At 43.8% G+C, this 15,143-nt stretch overlaps 1 protein-coding gene across 2 annotated transcripts in view; it reads left to right on the top strand.

Annotated features, from left to right (window-relative positions):
• Positions 1 to 424: 424 nt before the first annotated feature.
• TTLL4 (tubulin tyrosine ligase like 4) overlaps positions 425 to 15,143 on the top strand; it is a 31,451-nt gene continuing 16,732 nt past the window's right edge. Inside the window, exon 1 of one of the 2 annotated variants that reach the window (XM_087819586.1) lies at positions 425 to 534. The gene's annotated coding sequence lies outside the window, so the exon portion shown is untranslated. The remainder of the gene's footprint in view (positions 535 to 15,143) is intronic. The other variant, XM_087819585.1, reaches the window with a different exon arrangement.

Raw genomic sequence — 15,143 nt, 5'->3', positions numbered from 1 at the left:
GAAGTTTGGTTGGAGGGAAATCCAGTGGATCTGGCAATCTCTCCGTTCCTGGGGTCAAACTCAAAGTCTTTTACTTGAAAGAACTAAGAAAATTCTTTAATAAAGCCCGAGATCTTTGATTTTAGGAGAGTGAATCAAGGCACGGCGGAAGAAAGAGTCAGTACGGTTCAGGTAGAATCAGGGTAGGGAGAACCCTGGAGGGAGCCTGTCAGGGGTTTAATCGCGGGACTACACTTCCCAGAATCCCGCGTCCCGCCGCCCCGCCGCGCCTGCGCGAGCGCGACGCCGGCCCCGCCCCGCCTTCCCGGGCCCACCGCCTCCGAGATTCGCGCGCTCGCCCTTCCAGGCCCTCGGTCCGTCCACTGGGGGCGCGCGCAGTGCGTGGCAGGCGGTAGCGGCGCCGGCGGCTGAGAACGCGGGGCGCGCGGAGGTGCGTGGTTGCTAGGGGCGCCGAGCCCGCCTGCTTGCCCGGCAGGCCACGGGAAGAAGCCCAGCGGAGCCGGCGCCGAGCCCGGGCGAAGCTGGGTCCCCTCGGTGAGTGTGGCTGCGGGGCCGGGGCGACCCTCCGCCGCCCGCCCCTCCCGCCCCGCCCTCGGCCCGGGTCCTTTCTCGCTGGTCCCCAGCCCTCCGGCCGCTTCCGCCCCAGCCCCGCCCCGGCCCCCCACCTCCCCATCCCTGGGAGGCCAGGGGGCCTGGGCCTTCCACCGGCCAGCCCTCGGCGCCTCGTCGGGACCCAGCTCCCCCTGCGCCCGGCTCGTGAGCTGGTCGGCCCGCCTCTGGCCCCGGACCCTGCAGCGCGCCCTTACCCTGGGCCTCCCTGCCTTCTCTTTCCCGCCGCTCTGCCGTTTAAATTCTCCCTTGGGTGCGCGCCCGAGCTCCTCTCGGGCTTCAGGGCTGAATTTAACATGGGTACCCACTGTTTTATTTCCCCACCTCCAGTATCTATAGGAAAATGCTTTCCGAAACTGTAGAGATTCAAACATCATCTGAGATCCTGTGGAATTTAACTCATTTGTCTACCCATCCATCCATGCCTTCATTTAATCATTCAACAGTTTATAACAAAAATCAACAAATATTTAATGAGCCAGGGCACCATGGAAAGCGCTGGGAGGATACAGTGGTCCACAAGACAGGTGTGGTCACGGAGCTCGTGGTCTAGGGAGAGTTGAATCAAGCAAGCGTTTGCCATGCTGTGTGGTGTGCGCTCCATAGAACACAGGAAAGATACTTAACCCAGACGCATTTGGAACATCATGATCCCCATTCCCTGATCTTCACGATCCTATTCTGGATCTAGGAAATGTTCCAATCCTCCCTTCTTTATGGAGTCGTCCCTCAGATACTCCAGGTGACATCTTCCTCAACTTCTGCACCTGTTGATTTAAGCCAGTCAACAAGCTGCCCCTCCTCCTAATAGTTTCTTCTTCATCAACACCCACCTGATCACTAAAATCAGAAACTTAGGATCATCCCAGACTGCTCCTTGTCTCATTCTCCCTATATCTACTCTGCCACCAGGTTTTGTCACTCTACCATGTTTCACTTCTCTCTAAATCCTTTCCATTCCTATTGCAACCACCGTAAATCCCTCTTCATCTCTAGCCTGGTCTCCAGTTTTCTCATTGGCTCCCTGCCTCCAGGCTAAAATCCTTCATATTCAACCCATACACTGACACTGTGGTAATCTGCTAATTACCTGTGGTTTTCCTGCAACATACTCTTCAAATGGTTTTATTCATGTATCCCCCAAAGAATTAAAAACAAACATATATTCCTTACACATCTTAAAGTTGAATTTAAAATTATTTCATCACAAGTTTAAACAGGTTTTTTCTTTTGTTAAGAGGAGGTGGAAAATACTACACTTTTTATAAAAAGAACTAAGCTAAGGATGAACTGTAATTGGAATAAACATTTCATGAGTTGATTTGATAAAATAAGTTTTAACTATCTTATTTAACTAACTTAGTTTTGAGGAGAAAAATAAAGGAGTTACACTTTGGACATGCTGAGTTGAGACTCCTACAGCACATCCAGTTAGAAAGGCCCAGGAGGGCCCGGTCGACCTGGGATCCAGGCGATCGGGGTTCGATTCCTGGTCAGGGCACATGCCTGGGTTGTGGGCTCGATCAATGACTCTCTCATCATTGGTGTTTCTATCTCTCTCTCTCCCTCTCCTTTCCTCTCTCTGAAATCAATAAAGATATATTTTTTAAAAAGAAAAAAAAGAAAGAAAGGGCCAGGAGGTCATTCTGTAGGTTTGGAGCTCTTGACAGAGGTCTGTATGGGTGATGAAAGAAAGTTAAGAATGTAGGAGGTGGTTGAAGTCATGGAACGGAACAGGTTGCTGTGGGAAAGTTTGTGATAATAATTGCAGCTACCATTTATTGAGTACATACTATATGCCAGGCAAAGTGAGAAGACTGAGCTTGGAGGAACACCAACATTGAAAGAATGGACAGAGGAAAAGGGATGGAAGAAGGAAGCAGAAGTATAACCAAATATAAAAATGAATATGTAAATGAAGTCACTTGCTGAAAACTGTCTCTAGATGAACCCTTAACTTTAGGATCTATCTGATACTCATGATGTGGAGTTGAGTATAGCTTCCCTACTAGATTCCTTTATGACCTTGGAATTGTCTGATCATAGTCTCCCTGGATTTTAGCATGGGATCAGATGCTTTGTCAGTGAAATATAGAGAAAAATTTTCTCTAATGTCCTGAACTTCTCACCCTCTCTTCTGGCAGAACTGGGAAGGCAGACTTCGCATTTTGGAACAAATACTGAGAGTACTAATTTCTCTTAGGCCCTGATATACAAAGGACCTTGTCTTTAGGCACCCTCATGGACATCCTGGACGGGCGGTGGTATTCTTGACCAGAGTTTTAGTCTCAGGACTCCTTTATGCACTTCAAAAGCTCTTTGAGGTCTTAAATATATATTTTTAGTGTGGGACATATATATATCTATATATATCTTGATATTTACCTTATTAGAAATAGAACTATTTATTAACTCATTTAGAAATAAATACATTACAAATTAACATAAGTAGCATTTTTTTCCTAATCCACACCAGAGAATATGTTTTATTGATTTTAGAGAGAGGAAGGGAGAGAGATTGAGAAGCATCGATCGACCGGTTGCCTCCTATATGCACCTTGACCAGGGATTGAACCCGTAACCTTTTGGTGTAGGGGACAGCACTCCAACCAACAAGGCCGAGTAGCATTTTTTATGTTACTGTTTCAAAACATTAGTGAGAAGTGTTTTTGCATCTCTTTTATGTCTAGTTTAATAGAAGACAGCTGGATTTTCATATCTGTTTCTGCATTCAGTTGGTTGGGATGTTTTGTTTTGATTGAATTATGAAGAAAATCCATCCTCACACAGATATTTAGTTGGAAAAAGGAGGAGTATTTCTAAAGCCTTTTCAGATAATTGTGGTTTTTCTTTGGCACTATACAAAAGTTAACAAAGGGTGGTTTGTGAAGGTTAGTTGCAATGTGGAATGTGAAATTATATCAGTGAACTCTTCAGACTTTGTTACAATAAAATCTAATTCTCACTTTGATGGGATTTTTTTACCCATCAAAAAAATGGGCATGATTCTGTAACAATGTCTAATAGGTATTTGGAAAATACTGATTACTGAGATATGCAGATCTTCCAGATGTTGTCACATTTTATTATACAGTATTTAAAAATCATATTCATATTGTCACCACACTCATTAGAAAAATGGTTAAGTATTGGGAAGCTGTCAGGCTCATGGTGGCAGATACAAGTTTGCCAAAATTCTAATTTTCTCTTGGAAGCTTAAATTGTATTATTGGCAACAGATACTGTCAGTTGTTTCCCTTGAAGTGGCAGGCTTTGTGTTGTTTTTTTTTCCCACCCCTAGGAAATATCTGCCAAGTGTCAAAGTCTGACTAACCCATCACTTATGTGTCATTCTTTCAAGTAAATATGGTGTTGCGCAGGAGATTTTTGCAGTCAGATGATGTTTACTGCGACAGCCATCATCTTCTGTCAGCCACATAAGTGTTTTATGTGCACTTCTCATTAATATTCACACAGAATATTAAAAAGACATATTTGAGGATTGAGACATACTTTTTACTGTGTCATCAAGGACAGTCTTAGCTGGCAGTTGTTCATTCACTGTGTGGTGAAAAAGTGTGTGGTGGCAAAGGGCCTAACTTGGTGCCACTGTCTCGATTCCTGCCTAGGCTCCAGCAGTTTGACCCACCATTGCTTTTGTACCATCAGTGGAAAAAGACCAGCACAGTAAAAAAGACAAACCACATCTAAGTTTTGTTAGGAAATAGTTCTACCTAGCAGAACCCCTGAGAGGGTCTTGGGGTTCCCTCAGGTTCTGTGGACCATACTTTGAGGACCACTGCTCTAGAACTCACCTCAGGAGGAGGAAAGAGGGTCCTTTCTGAAGCTGATAAAGGTCAAAGCTCAGGAGAGCTAGTCTTCTAGTTAAATTCAGCCTTAAACTGTTTTTTACTTTTCAGTAATTTATAGATTTGCCTCCTTCAACTCTAGCTGCTGTGAGCTGTATTTTTCCCTTCAGTTTTCTGGTTGTTGTTTTGTTTGTTTGGGGTGGGGAGGAGACTGAAGGGGGTGGGAAAACATTGATTTATTGTTCATCCATTCATGTATTCATTGGTTGATTCTTTTTTTTTTTTTTTTAATATGTTTTTATTGATTTCAGAGAGAGAAAGGGAGAGGGAGAGAGAAACATCAGTGATGAGGGTCATTGATCGCTGCCTCCTGCACGACCCTTACTGGGGATAAAGCCCGCAACTCTGTATGTGCCCTGACTGGGAATTGAACCTTGACCTCCTGGTTCCTTGGTCGATGCTCAACCACTGAGCCACACCGGCTGGGCCATTGGTTGATTCTTGTATGTGCCCTGACCAGCAGTCGAATCTGCAATCTTGGTGTATTGGGGCGACAGCCAAGGCCTTTCCCTCAGTTTTGCCAACTCCAGTACTGAACTGCAGAGCTACCTGTTTCAACTTGTGGTACTGACCCTCCCTTCTCATTAGGGCTAGGGTAGTGACCTTCCTTTCTCAGCAGGACTTTAAGAAGTTCATTGCTGGAAAAAAAAGTTCATTGTTCCTCCAACTTTCTTTAGGGAGACATAGCTTAGGATATATCTAATAAGAGAAAATGAGTCTGGTTACTGCACTCCTCCCCATTTTATCTGGCTCCGTGTAAGTCAATTCTATCTTCTAGCAAAACTACTGAGTAATTAAAGTGATCTCATCAGAGATCTTTCAAATTGTAGACTGAACCATTTCTGATGTCCTGAGTTCCCCTATTGACCAAGGGAAGCTCCTAGATGGGGGAGGAAAAGGAAACTGCAGATCCCCAGAGTCACACACACTCCTGTAATAGAGGAGAGTGATTTAATCAGTGGGTGATGAATAATTGCTTTCTGTAGAAATAGATACCTTGTCCACGTTGGTCTGGCCTGGTCCCTGGAGACCTGGTGATTTGAGACAGCAGCCATAGATTTTCAAGCCTAGGGTGCTCATCATTCGCTTACTTAAAGAGGAAACTTGAGGCAGAATCATCCCACAAAGAGTGGAAGGCAGAAAGAGATGGGCAGTTTCCGAATGCTGTTTAAAGACAAAGCAGGACATGAGATTCCTGAGACTGGATGTGTTAGAGGGGGAGAGGCTGGAGCCAAGGAAGTGTGTCAGGATTCTACTGTGACACTGCACCGGGTGAAGGGTGAGAGGTTAGGGATTGGGCCGAGCCAGCCATGCAAACAAAAAGAAAGGGATGTTTGAGGCCATTTTGTTTATCTTTAGAATGCTCTGCAGTTCTTTGCCCTTTCTTGTCCCTTTAATCAGTTGTTTTGAACAGCTTTGTGGAGGTATAACTGACATAGAACATGTCATCACTCCCAAGCTAATTGTTTTTTAAACTGTGTTCTAGAGGGCCCAAACCCGCCCCCCCCATGAAGTTCCTGTGAGAGGAGAGTTGGGCAGCATTGCCAAGGAGGAAGCCAACTAGGGCAGTGATCGTCCCTTCTAGCAGGTTAGTTCTGCATTTGTTAGAGAGACACAGGGCTTCCCAATAAAAACCTTCATGGTGCTTATGAGGCATAGCCATATGAAAAGAGAACAGTGGTAAAAGAGCCTTTGCAAAGTGTCAAATTAGAGGAATAAATACAAGCTGGGCCTGTAGATATATTAAAAAAAAAAGGTGAGTAAAATATAAAGGTTCAGAAGGAAGAGGCTCAGTAAAGGCTGCAGACAGGTTTGAAAGGTTTTTTCCAGGAGTTGAATGTTAAGACCCTAGAGATACAGGTTCCCCTTTTAATGGAATTAAAAGGGCAGACCCTGGAGATACAGATTTCAGTTCAGTCTGCAGGCTGTTGCAATCGTCCAGGTCTGGTGTGGTGGTGGAAATTAAAGAGGAAGCATGCTATGAAAAAGAATCTCCTAAGTTTTGTGTCTGGTTTGGATATGGAGAATAAGGCAGAGGAAGAAATCTGAAGTGACCTAAGTTTTCCTCCTAGGTGACCGAGAGAAAGAAGGTTCCCCTGAAAGAAATTGGATGGTCTAGGGTACAGAGCTAGTTTGACAAGCTGGATTGAAGTGGTTGGACATGGACTTGGAGAAGGTGGAGCAGACAGCTGGTGATGACATGAAGCCTAGGAGAGGTCAGGTCTGAAAAGTGACTGTTCTCTTACAGATAATGGTCAAAATTGTGGGAGCAGATTGGTTTGATGTGGGAGAAGATAAAAGGTGCTGTGGAAAATTTTGGAGGGGCCCTCAGAAGGAGGGAAAGATATTGTTGAAGGACTTGGGTGTGGCCATAGCAGAATTTATGCACAGAGTAAAGTAGCATCGAGATGGTGGTAGGAGAGGAGCACCTCACTGTTTAATCTGTAGTTCCATCTTGTGGCTTTGCTGGTCATACCTGTTGTAGACACAGTTGTTTATGCAGCAGATATTTAATGAACCCTGATTACATTTCCAGGGCTGGGCATATGCTGTGTGAACAAGGTCCCAGTTCTCACAGGGCCTTCATTCTGGAAGAGAAGATAGCAAAGGAATGTTTAAATAATTGAATCTCATACCCCATTGGTAACCTGTTTTAAACAAATCAGTTTCTGTTTATCTTTCCATTGTTTCTCTAGTTATAAGGCAGTATTAATATATAGTGATTTTAGACAGTGGAACAATAAAACAGACTGGAATAAGGTAATGTGGTGAGGAATGAGTGGGGGTGTTGTAGTATTAGGATAGACAGGCTCCTTGACGTGGTGGTATTAGCTGAATACTAACTGAGCTGGCCGTTCAGCCATCTGAGTGTTTTAGAGGGAGCAACAAAGACCCTGGGAACACGCCTGGTGAGGGGAAAAAGTGGCTGATAAGGAAGGTCAGGGAGCATTAGGAGTCAGATCACATACGTAGGCCTTGGAGCCATCCAATGGCTTTAAGCTACCTTTTTTTCTTAAAAAAATTATCTTTGTTGTTGAAAGTATTACAGATGTCCCCTTTCCCCCCTCCTCCATTAACCCCCTCCTCTCCACTCGCACCCCATCTCCAGGCCTTCGCCACAGATTGTCTGTGTCCAAGGGTTATACATAATATGCACATAAGTTCTTTGGTTAATCTCCCCCCTGTCCCCATCCCTTCCCTCTGAGAATCATCAGACTGTTGCATGTCTCTGGATTTGTTTTGTCAGTTTATTTTGCTCATTTGATAAGCTACCTTTTAACAAGAACACCACGGCCACCGTCTGGAGAATAGATTAGAAGAAGATGTAAGAGTAGAAGCAGGGAACCAGCAGATGAGAGACGATGGTAATTTGGACAAAGGTAATAACTGGAAGTGGAGAAGAGTGGATGGACTCAAGGACATATATTTGAAGGTGGAAGGACTTGTTGATGGGTTGAGTGAGTGGAAGTGAAGATCTGCTGAGATCAGGGTGAAGTCATCACCACAGGGCATGTTGGGAGTTTCTCTGTTGCATAAACACCTGTCCCAGGGACTTAGGCCCTTCGGCCTGGAACTTTTTTTTTTATTGAAGTCTTCTTTGTACAATTACAGCTTATTTCCTGTCTCTGACTCTTAAAGGTTACGTGAAGAATCTGATTGATCATTCCTGTTTTATTAGTCCTCCCACTTCCCTTAGCATGACTTTGTACTAAAATCTGACGTTCCCATCTAATTTCAAGGAGATTAAAAGATAACATGTTCCTTCCTCTAGCGGTCGTAGAGAACTTTGAGCTTCCCACACTGTTCCCTTGTTTTCTTGACTTTAGCCCTAAAGTCCTTATCTCAGCTTCTAGATTCCTGTTTCTTAGGTTGGTGCTGACAGCAGCTGCTTTCTCAGTTCAGGCAAGACAGGATTTGTGTTTTGTTAGGTAGTGAGGTTTTCCCATAGACTCAGGTTTAAACAGCATTTCTCTCCTAAAAATTGGAGACCCCCTCCACCCCTGACATTGTGTGTTGATGGGCCCCAGAGAAGGTGCTATTAAAATTTCATCTGCCAGGTAGGGTGTGTACCTTCCTTAAACTCCCCGTAAGCAGTTTGCAAAGTCACTGGCCAGTTAGAGTGGAGTGTGCTGGGTGGCCAGTTCGTATTAAGGTGGCCACCTCCAGTGGTTACATTGAGAAGACTTGTGTTCTGGTGAGGCTCTTCATCAGGCATGTGACCTCAGCTCTTATACCTTAGGGATGACAGGTGGATCCCCCGTCAAGCCTGCTTCAGGTAATGGGCAAGGAGTGAGTTTTATTACATTGGCTGGAATCATTCACTGGTAAAATCCATTCTTGCCAGTCTAATTTCAAAGAAAAGTTGAAGTTGATTGTGTGCTGCTTGCCTCCTAGTCTGAGGAAACCAAGCTTCCCTTTAAGGAGTAATGACTTTTTCTTTTTTAACTTTTATTTTGAAATGATTTCAGACTTGCAAAAAAGTTGTAAATAGTACAAAGAATTCCTATTTACATTTACCCAGAGTTATCAAATATTAATATTTTACCACACTCGCTGTATTGTTCATTCTGTGAACTGTTTTTTAAAATGTTTGAGAGTAATTTGCAGACATAATGTAACTTTACATCTGAATATTTCCTAAAACAAGGGTATTCTCTTACATCGCCACAGTTTAATGATCAAAATCAGGAGATTAACACTGATATAATACCTTAAGCTGTTATCTTACCTCCCTTACTCAAATAGTATCAGCTGCTTTGTCCTTCACCTGTTTCAGGACCACATGTTGTATTCAGTTGTGTTTTTGTTTTGTTTTAATCTTCACCCAAGGATATGTTTTTATTGATTTGAGAGAGAGGGAGAGGAAACCTCAGTGTGAGAAAGAAGCATCAATTGGTTGCCCTCTGCACGCACCTGGGACCAGGCGTCAAACCTGGGTATGTGCCCTCACCAGGAATCAGACCTGCGGCTCTTTGGTTCACAGGTCAACACTCCCACACTGGCCAGGGCGATTGTCATGTTCTTTAATCTGAATAGTTCCTCAGCCTTTCTTTGTGTTTAATGAGCTTGACACATTTGAAGAGTGCAGACCAGTTATTCTGTATGCTGACCTTCAATTTGGCCTTGTCTGATACTTTCTCATGCCTTCAAGATGCACATTTTTGGCAGGAAATCAGAGAAGTGATGATGTGTCTGTCCTCAGTGCATCATATCGTGAGGCATTTAATGTCAATTTGTGCTATTTCTGATGATGGTAATTTTGACCAGTTGATTAAGGTGGTGTCTGCCAGGTTTCTCTACTGTGAAGTTATGGTTTTTCCCTTGGTAATTAACAAATATCTGGTGGAGAGATATTTAGAGACAATCTAATTATCCTATTTCCTACTTTTCAGTTGCTTTTTAGTGCCAAGTTACACTTGCAGCTGAAAAATCTAGTTACTGGTAATATAGCAAATATTACAAAAGTTCCCAAATAATAAGACAGTTGTGTCTTTTCACAAAAAAGAGTATTACTTGGTTCTGGCCAGTGTGCGTAGTTGATTGAGCATTGTCCCACCTATGCACCGAGAGGTTGCTGGTTTGATTCCCAATCAGGGCACACACCCAGGTTGCCGGTTCAGTCCTCTTTCAGAGTGCGTGCTGGAGGCAGCCGATCAATGTTTCTCTCTCTCCCTCTCCCTTCCTCTCTCTAAAACCAATAAAAATACATAATAGAAAAAACATAGAGTATTACTTGTACTATATACTGAAATTCTGTTGTGGAATAATTATTGCCTGCACCATGTGTTTTCCAAGAAGGTGAGATCACTTGGTGCTAGTAGTAATGAGTGTGATAACCACCAGCCCTTGAATGTTTAGCGTGGACCACGTACTGTGCTTTATGTGAATTTTCTAATTTGATCTCACCACTACCCAGTGGGGGTTATGGTTCTTCCTTTCTTGTCTTTTTCCTAAACATTCCAGCTGTGTTGTTTCAGCATTGAATGGATTTGCTTTTCATCAGAGCTCTGCTTAATGTGAATCACCAAGGGGTGGTAGCTGCTGATGCAGTATGGTTGTGAGTGGTGGTAATACCCTGGAGACTCTTGGAAAACTTCACACAAGTAATATGTGGTTGTTTGTTTGTTGTTTGTTTTTGAAAGATCAGACAATACAGATGCCTATGAAGTAAATTGGAAAAGTGGCCCACTCCCCTCCACTGCCCAACCCTTTATCCCACCTCTCCCCAAGATAACCCTAATAGTTTAGTGTCTGTTCTTCCAGACCTTTGCTTTTCCATTAAAAAAAAGTCCTGAGAGCCATTTCAGGGGGACTTTTCTTCCCAAGAACTGTTTCCTTAGCTGCTCCAACCTTTCTTTTCAGTGGGACATTTTCCTGTTTGGACTTAGACTAAGGAACTTAGCCAGGAATGGGCCTGTTTCTTCTAAACTTGAACTCTTGTATCCAGTTTGCCCTTTAAGCCTTCCTGTTCCCCAGGGATGTGTAGGAGCAAGAAAGGTATAAGCTTAGTAGCTCTTTAAAATGTTAGATTATTCAAAATATTATTTTACAGATGAGGTCAGTTTATTTGCTCCTAAAGTAAGTTCCTTGTAAGCTCTTGATTGGAGGGTCAACTGATGGTGGGTCCTTTGGACTTAGAGTAAGTATTGATGCCTTTGCTTATCTTTAAATAGTGGATATATGGCTAAAAAATGTATAAGTTTAGATTTGCTTAATTTGGGTGTTTTTGAAATAAGGCTTTCATTAGTGGCCTGTGTGAGGCTTTCTACATATATAAATACCTTTTCTTCTTCTTATCTTTCCTTTGATATTTCCTAAAATATCTCCTGGGAGATGGGCAACCTGTCTGTTGGATTCTAAAGGCTTACACACAGACACAGCAAGTCTGTATCCTCACAGTGCACTTAGAAATTTGAGGGAAGCGTCTCATAGCCGTTGTGTCAGGAGCCCCGAGTACACTACAGAGAACAGTGATGTGTAGGAGCAAAAAAGGTGTAAGCTTTTTATGACCTTGCAGAAAACTGCCTTCTGGGTGTATGCTGTCTGTGGAACCTGGGTACCAGACATTATTTACCTGTCTGGACTTTGATTTTATGGCAGAAACCACTGTCTTTGTGTTAGATTTTAAAACTAATTTCTCACTTCCTCTGCTTTTTATATTTTGGGCCCTCTAAAGCTTTTTGAAGTTTGTCACTCTGCACTGGTGATGGGATCATTTCCTGGGACCTGAAGGGCAATGCTGTCGAGGGCAGCATATAGGAAAAGGTGGCCTGTGGCAGCAGTCAGGGGGCCTGGGATGTTAGCTAGGTCTCTGCTTCCCCAGCACATGGAGTTTTTATTTCATCAGGAATCTCTGTAAGGAGAAAGAAGAAAGTTGCTTTTTTTAATCTTCACCCAAGGATATGCTTTTGTTGTTGTTTGTTTGTTTTAATTGATTTGAAAGAGAGGGGAAGGGGGAGAGAGAAACATCTATCAGTTGCCTCCTACATGCGCGCCGACTGATGCTCAAACCGGCAACCTTTTGGTGTGTGGGACTGTCCTCCAACCAACTGAGCCACCCAGCCAGGACAGAAGAAGGTTGCTTTTAGCAACCATCATTCCCTTGTCTACACCAGACACTCCTTCTGAACCCAAAACAGTGACACCACATTGGAGCATTTATATGTGATACTGTTTATTTCATGTTCTTGAAGCTCTTCTACAGAATCTCTGTTTACTTGGCAGTTCCAGGCACTGCCGTCTCAGCCAACCCTGGATATCTCTTACGAGCTGTGGAGCTATTTTCCAGAAAAAGATTTACAGAAACACCTCACCTGCTTGGCCCGTGTCCAGATAGGCTTTTCTGGGAAGACAGGTAGCCTTCTTCCAGGTTACCATTATACACATCATAGGGACTCTGAGAGGAAACAAGAAGCAGGAAATGGCCATTGCAGAGACACGTGAGACCTGGAATCCTGTGAGAAGAGAATCCACTTTCCTCTAGCACTTGCCCAACTGTCCCACATAACATTTGGCCTGGAAACAGGCCACCCACAGCTTTGCCTTCCTCTTCCTCATTTGCATTAGGAGTCAAGCCAGCTAGATGCCTGGGCATTTGTGTTCAACATCCCTGGCACAGAGGAGTCATACCTTGTAATGCAGTGGGGCAGACACTGAGCAGTATGTGCGGAAGGAAAGGTTCTCTTTACCCAGCCCCGGAGGTGGTGTGCAGTGACACCCATGGCCACCCGGGAAAGTGGTGGGATTGGCTGTGGTGCTGATAGCCTGCAGTGGCATGCTCTGGGACACTTCACCCACAGAGGGGCTCAGTACAAACAGTGGAACAGTGTTTCCAACCTGACTTTTGTCTTATACCAGAAGCTTATGGATAATTGAGGGGATAGTGACTAAGTATGTGTTTCATTCCTATTTAAGAGGCAGTACAGAGTCAGACAAACTCCAGTTTTAATCTAGGCACCACTCATTTTTGGTTGTTTAATTATAGAAGGGTTACTTAGCTTTTCTGAATCTCAGATTCGTCATCAGTAAATTGAATGTGAGGTTTTTATGAGGATTAAATAAGATTATACAGGCAAAATGCCTAGCATGGTACCTGGCATTTGTTAGGTGCTCAAATTAGCATTCAGGAGTGCTATTGTGTTTTCCCTATATTTACTGTACTTTTTCAGTTTATTCATTTAACAGAATATTGAGCACTTACTGTGTTCCAGACACTGTACTGGGGACATCAGCATCAGCTGGAGGATGTCCCCTAATTTGATGAGTAGCCCATAATAAAGCTCAGTGCAATAGAAACAATGATGGTGGCATGCACAGAGATGAGACATTCTGTTAGAACCAGGGAGTGCAGGAAGGCTACCTGGAGAAGGTGATATTTGAGCTGGTCACTTAAGTCTGGTGAAAGAGAAGGAAAGCGCTCCAAGGAGCAGCACTTGTAAGGATATGAAGGTGTGAGATAACAGATGCACATGAGGAACCACAAGTGGGGTATTTTTCAGGGTGTACCTGCCTGAAATTTCATTTCCTTAGTCCTTTCCTCCCGTCACTGGGTATGTCCGTTTTGTTAAATTGGTGGGGCAAGATGTGGATCCCCGAAAGGAGGCTACGTGAGCTGGGACTGAATCTGTTGAGTGTACGCAATGGATACACTCACGTATGTCTTGTAAAGCCACTGGCAGGATCTGACTTTCCGTTGCATGTGATTCTTTACAAGTGCACATCATTCCCTGCACAGTATTTCCAGAATTTGGATTTGGTGGAGGTCCTTTTTCTGTCACCTTAATTTGAGGTTCCTGGCATCAAAATCTAGTTGTAGCATTGATGCTCTTTTTAGCCCACTGTCATTTTGCGTATCAGCAGTGATGAGTTGTGGGGTTTGTACTCTACTTGAGAAAGAATCCACGTAGGTCAGTCTTTGCAGGGAAAGAGGGCGATGTTGTGTGGCTTTTGCGGGCATTTTGTTGGCAGACAGCACCCAATAGTTCCTGTAGCTGTAAACTGGAATCATGGGTCTTCCTTCGCCATTATCCTCATCAAATACAAGGTCTTCTCCCTGTTGAAGTTTGTGTTTTAAATGTAACTTGAACAAAAGAAAATTCTCTGCTAATTCCTTCCCTCTAGCCACTCTAAAACAATTGATGAGGAGGCCAGGATTCCATTCAGAATTAGCCCAGATGAGTGACTTATAGAAGGGCTTGTTCCCCCCACTCCTTCCTTGGATGCTTTCATGAAAGCTGGCCCACTTTTCCCTGCAGTTGTGAAAACGGGAGAATATTTTGCACATTTGATTTAGAAAGTAAGTGACCATGCTGAATAGACTGTTTGGGACCCAGAACAGTCTTGTTCAGAGATTTTGCTTTAGAAGAAACATTAAATGAGGAAACATACGAGACAGGCTCTCCATCCCTGAGATCAGCCCAAACTGAAGCCTGGGATTTGGACTAAAGAAAGCTCCTACCCTCTTCTTCTGGCCTCCGTATTCGACTCTCTGAACTCTCCTGACCCACTGTCGCTGCTGGAAATAAAGTCATTTTAAGTAAAAAATGTTGGTATCTACTTCCATATTGTGTCTTCTATTTCCCTCCAACACATGGGATGGAATTTAAGTCTGTACAATTGGCAAGACTGTTGAAGAGATGAAATTACCGTCTCAGCTCCAGAATGAACCCCAGAGGTCAGCAGGGGATCCTCTGCCCATATCTGAAACTGTCACACTTAGCTATGAGAACCAGGGGCTTTTGAGAGTTGGTCAGGGAACATGGATGTAAAATTTGTTTCTTGAGTGATCTTTGACCTTTCAGAATTGTTTGATCAGTAGGAAGATTTTGGCTGGTTTCTCTGCCACCTCCAGACTTGCCTTATGCCTAGCCATGCTGGTGTTAGGGGAGGGAAGGAGGCCACTCGTGTAAAGTTGTAGATCGTGAGAAAAAAGATGTGTTTTGTTTTGTTTTGCTTTTTTAGAGAGAGGAAAGAGCTCTCTAAGTGAGAGAGTGGCAACATTTGAACAGACTCTCAATGGCAGAGCCTTAAAGTCCCAGTCCTTGGGACTTAACCAGTCCTAAACCTGTAGCCAGGTTTGATTGTGTGAAGGCAGCAGGAACAACCTAGAAATCTAGTGTTCTCTCAGGGCCCCAAATGATGACCAAGACTGATCATCCAGGAAAT

The sequence above is a fragment of the Miniopterus natalensis genome, chromosome 8 (assembly GCF_054644295.1).
Source record: "Miniopterus natalensis isolate mMinNat1 chromosome 8, mMinNat1.hap1, whole genome shotgun sequence".
NCBI classification, from domain to species: domain Eukaryota; kingdom Metazoa; phylum Chordata; class Mammalia; order Chiroptera; family Miniopteridae; genus Miniopterus; species Miniopterus natalensis.
The sequence above is the reverse complement of the archived record's forward strand: the minus strand, read 5'-3'. Positions and strand labels throughout refer to the sequence as shown.